The 4,561-nt window shown below is 36.8% G+C and overlaps 1 pseudogene; it reads left to right on the plus strand.

Annotated features, from left to right (window-relative positions):
* The first annotated feature begins 3,925 nt into the window (after positions 1 to 3,925).
* Positions 3,926 to 4,112, plus strand: LOC102855497 (annotated as a pseudogene).
* Positions 4,113 to 4,561: the final 449 nt, after the last annotated feature.

Here is a 4,561-nt window from a genome sequence, read left to right on the forward strand (position 1 = left end):
ATCAGGAGGAGACAGTCCCTGGAAAAAGACGCCATATTGGGAAAAGGACATTTTCAGCAAGAGTGAACCACCTCCAACAAAAAGGACTGACACAGTAACTGTAATAATGGGCTGGAGTATGGCAGAGATCGTGAGGACTGTGCAGAACAGGACAAGGTTCCATTCAGTAGAGAAGCTATGAATCATAGTCAACTTGAAGGAAACTAACAAGCACAACACCATACATTTTAGAGAGTTCTGGTGGTGAGGTCTTTAGGGAATTGTGCTGTTAACTCAAAGGCAGTACTTCTATATGATGGTACAACTTCACCAAAGGATCTACAGGAGAAAGGTCAACAGTTTCCTCCTATGTGGCTTACAGCCTCCAAAAAAGCTTCTGAAGGCTCTGCCGTGAGGTAGTTCTGACTTGACTACAATGGCTAAGTATACATTTTATGGCAGTAAGTTAAAACAATACAGTAAGACAATAAAATAAAACCTAAAACTTAATTGAAATTATGCAAATGATTGGAAGATAAAAACTGCAAACTCCTGTAAGTTAAAATTAATCACCTGTTACCCTTTTGTCTAACACATACATTTATTTTTAAGAGAAAAATACTTTTTTTAAAAAGTGTACACTCAGCTTGAGAAGACATAGTATAACGTAATGTAAAAACACTTGTTTTTTTTTTTGTAATGTAAAAACACTTGTAATTAGAAAACCAAAAGGGAAGAATAGATTCACCATTTCTCTAATTGAAATAAAGATTTTTTTAACCCTAAATTGAAATATTAAAGCCTCTAAAGGCAACATAATAAATGACACAGGAAACATTAAAAGAAGATGGAAGAATCATGGTGCCAAAAATAATTTACATTCAATCATTTCAATTAATATCAAATAATCAAGAAACAAAGGTACTGAGAGAAGTTCAAGTACAATGAAATCATTGGAAAAGACAAGGACCCAGCGATTGGTGGAATGCCAGTTTGAATGTTTCAGCAAACAGATGGAGCACTATTGGTGCTCATTTATCTATGCCAAAAAATATTTGGAAGACAAGTCAACGGACTAAAAGAGGTATCTATTTGTGCCCAATCCAAAGAAAGGTGTTCCCAAAAAAAGAGTGAAATTATTAAATAATATCATCACTATCCAATATAATAGCAATTATAATCTTTTTATTAGAAATTTTAGAAATTGTCATATATTCAAAACAAAAGGTTCTTGGCATGAGGAATATCATTGATGTTAAATGCCTTTTGATTGAATCAGAATATCAGAAATGTATTTCTCAATATTTTTTTATTATACAAAGACATTTAATCACATAGATAAGAAAATTTGAGCAACATATTGAAGAATAAATACCAATATAACTAATTGTGCTCATGCAAAACCTGTAGGACCCAGAAAAAAGAGGCTAATTCGTGTGTAAAAATCAGGAAAGGTACATGTCGTGGCTGTGTCTTTCCCCTTCCTAGTTTAGTTTTTATGCTACTAAATAAGTGGAGAGATTAGACTATATCTAGATTATCAGTCATCAAAAGAATTGAACAACAATGAAATATTTCAAGAAGTACCATATTGTTGCAAATGACTCAATGGCACATAACAACAACAACAACCATATTGTCAAGAACCAATGATAATGAAGGAATAATTTCAAGCTGCTGTACTGAAGACATTGACAAAAAATAAGTGCCCAGGAATGGATGAGATACAAATTAATAGTTCCATATGACTAGTGCACTGGACATGATAACCAGTCTATGTCAAGGAATTTGAAGCATAGCTGCCTGGTGAAGATATCAGTGTTCATTCTCATTCCCAAGAAAGATGATCCAACACAATGTGGAAATTATCAATCTCATTAATTCTACATGCAAGCACAATACTGCTGAAGATCATTCAAAAAATGCTAGAGCAGTACATAGAGAACTGCCAGATGTTTAAACTGGATTTAGAAGAGGCTATGATGGAACAGGAGTGGCACCCACTTCCAAAAGATGCCTGCCTCTGGAAACTCTATGAACTTGGAGGAAAGATGAAAGGTTTGCATTCAAGACTTATGTTCATAGGGTCACTATGGGTTGTCTACAACTCTACAGCTCTTAAAAACAACAAAATGGTCTTTGCAATTACTATGCATCAGAGAGCTGGATAATAACTAAGGATACTAGAAGAATTGAGGCCTTTGCGTTCTGGTGCTGAAGACGAGTCTTGAACGTACCATGGAACTCCAGGAAAACAAATAGGGCTGTCTTGGAGAGGGTGAAACCAAGTTTCTCCTTGGAGGCCAAGATTTTGAATCTTTGTCTCACATACTTCAAACATATGGCCAGGAGGGACAGATCCTTGGAGAAGGGCATCATGCTCAGAAGGGTGGAGGGACAACAAAGGAGAAGATGACCCTGGATGAGATAGATTGATATAGTAACTAGGACAATGGGTAGGTATGTCGGAATCAGTAATACTGACTCAGGACAGGGTAGGCTTCAGAGCTATTATACATAGCATTGCTATGAGTCCCAGGCACTTTGGCGGCACATAACAAACAACATGCCACAAGAGATAAAATTGCTGATGTTAAATGGATCCTGGTTGAGAGCAGAGAATACCACAATGTCTTCTTATGCTATGCAGACACATTTGACTTTGTGGATCATAACAAATTATGCCTAACATGGAGAAGAAGGCAATTCCAAAACACTTGGTTATGCATATGTGAAACCTGTACTCAGACCAAGAAGCTGTTGTGCAAACATCACAAAGACGGAATGGTTTAAAATTAGGAAAGGTATGTGTCAGGGTTGTATTATTCTTCCATATCAATTTAATCAACATGTTGAGCAAATTTTGAGAAAATGGACTCATTGAAGTAAAATATGGCATTGGGATTGAGGAAGACTAATCAATAACCTTCATTATCCAGATGACCCAACTTTTGCTTGCTGACAGTGAGGAGTACTTGGAGCATTTGCTGCAAAAAGCTAAACACTGCGGCCTTCAATATGGATTACTTCTCAAAATCAAGAAAACAGAAATCCTCACCACTGGATTGATAGATAACACCATGATTGACAGAAAAAGAATTAAGTTGTCAATTACCTTATCTTACTTGGATTCATAATCAATACATGTGATACAAGCAATCAGGAGATCAGGTGATTAATTGCACTGGAAAAATCTGTAGTTAGGAACCTCTCCAAGTTACTAACAATTAATGATATTAGTTTGAGGGAAAAGGTACACCTGATTCAAGTGATTGTCTTTTCAGTAGCTTGTTATGCATTTGAGAGCTGGACTATGGCTAAGGATGACAAAAGAATAATTGATACCTTTGAACTCTGGTGTTAGAGAATACTGCTGAAATCCCATGGACTGTCAAAGAACAAATAGATATGCCTTGTAGGTAGTGCATCAGAGTTCTCCTTGGATGCAAAGATGATGAAGCCTCCCATCACATAGTTCGGGCATGATGCAAGAAGAGATCATTCCTTGGAGAGGGACATTATGCTTGGAAAGGTGGAGGGGCAGTGAAAAAGTTGGGTTGACATGACTGTGGCAGTGGGCTTAAATGTGTCAGAGATTATGAGGATATTACGACATAGAACTGTGTTCATATATGTTGTTCATAAAGTCACTATGAGTTGCACTCTACTTGATGGCATCTAACAAAAACAAATAGAAATCTCACCACAGGACCAATAAGAAAAGATTGAAGTTGTCATCTATTCATCTTGCTTGAATCTACTTTGCATTGGGAAAATCTTTCAAGGAAGACCCCTCCAAGGTACTAAGAAGTAGTGATGTCAGTTCCTGTGAGGGGCTGATGCACGGGGTATTAGGAGACCACCGACTGGGTGACACTGCCAGTGCATTCCAGGGAACTGGTGATTTTCCTAATTGCTCTCTTCCAGGCTTTGTCCAGTGGTCAGGATGACCAGTGGAAATCAGAGAAAACTTGCCTTCTGAAAGAACATGAAGAAAACCCAGGAGATTAACAAGAGAGAAAGAAAAAAGGAGAGCTTGACTGCCTTTCAGAGAAAGTAGAGGGATAATGAGATCATGCTACAAAGGTAGAAATCTGAGAAACGAGAAGTCTTTGCAGACCAGAGAAAAATGATGGCTGGCTAATATGGAAAATCTGGATGCTACTGCCAACTCGGTGTACCATACACTCTAAGATAAAGATTTTTGTAGCGTGAACGAACAGTCATTACATGTTATCACTTATCCTCATAAAACAGTCTATTTTAAACATTACATTTTGATCTAAGATAGTGTGATAGAACTTCTCTTTGAAGACTAAAACATCAACCATGCATGTAAAGAAAAAAAAGAGTGATGTCAGTTTAAAGACTAATGTGTACCTGACCCAAGCCAAAGTTTTTCAAACTACTTGTATACAACAGTAAATTGGATAACTACAAAGAATTATAGAAATGACTTTGAGTTGTGATGTTGGAGAAGAATAATGAAATCCCATAGACTACCTAGAAATAAAGCAGATATATCTTGGAGAAAATGCAACCAGGTGCTCTTTAGAGACAAGAATTGTAAAATATCATCTCA

This window comes from Elephantulus edwardii, unplaced genomic scaffold, assembly GCF_000299155.1.
Source record: "Elephantulus edwardii isolate Elephantulus edwardi_28Jun2011 unplaced genomic scaffold, EleEdw1.0 scaffold00469, whole genome shotgun sequence".
In the NCBI taxonomy this organism is placed as follows: domain Eukaryota; kingdom Metazoa; phylum Chordata; class Mammalia; order Macroscelidea; family Macroscelididae; genus Elephantulus; species Elephantulus edwardii.